Here is a 715-nt window from a genome sequence, read left to right as displayed (position 1 = left end):
TTATACAGGGTGTCCCACCTCTACCGGATTTCCTTTTAAGGACGTGTTCCTAAGATCATTTTGAAACGAAAATCCTAATACAAAAATGTCGAGGCTATAATACTTTTCAAATTATAAACGATTTAAGTTAATCAATATTAGCGGCTGAAATTCGCGCGCTCAGGCACGGTACATCCGATGGCTCCTTTTTTACATATCTATACACGAAACTAACTTCGTGACTAACTAACCTAATGACTATAACTAACTTAATAAATAATACTTAAACTTTATAGAAACATTATGTTAAAAAATTTAAATAATAAGTTTGTTTAAATATTAAGTTAAAATGTAAAATTTAAAAATTCACGATATTTTACTTATATGAGCCTACTCCGAAATTCTTTATTTTTTCACGCTCCGATAACGGCGTAGGCAAAATATCATGAATTATTTAGGGCTACAGTATACTTTTCTATAAAGTTTAAGTATTATTTATTAAGTCAGTTATAGTCATTAGGTTAGTTAGTCACGAAGTTAGTTTTGTGTATTGATATGTAAAAAAGGAGTCATCGGATGTACCGTGCCTGAGTGAATTTCAGCCGCTAATATTGGTTAACTTAAATCGTTTATAATTTGAAAAGTATTATAGCCTCGACATTTTTGTATTAAGATTTTCGTCTCAAAATTATCTCAGGAACACATTCTTAAAAGGAAATCCGGTAGAAGTGAGACA

The sequence above is a fragment of the Wasmannia auropunctata genome, unplaced genomic scaffold (genome assembly GCF_000956235.1).
Source record: "Wasmannia auropunctata unplaced genomic scaffold, wasmannia.A_1.0 LD336074.1, whole genome shotgun sequence".
Taxonomy (NCBI): domain Eukaryota; kingdom Metazoa; phylum Arthropoda; class Insecta; order Hymenoptera; family Formicidae; genus Wasmannia; species Wasmannia auropunctata.
Note: the sequence above shows the minus strand (reverse complement) of the source record.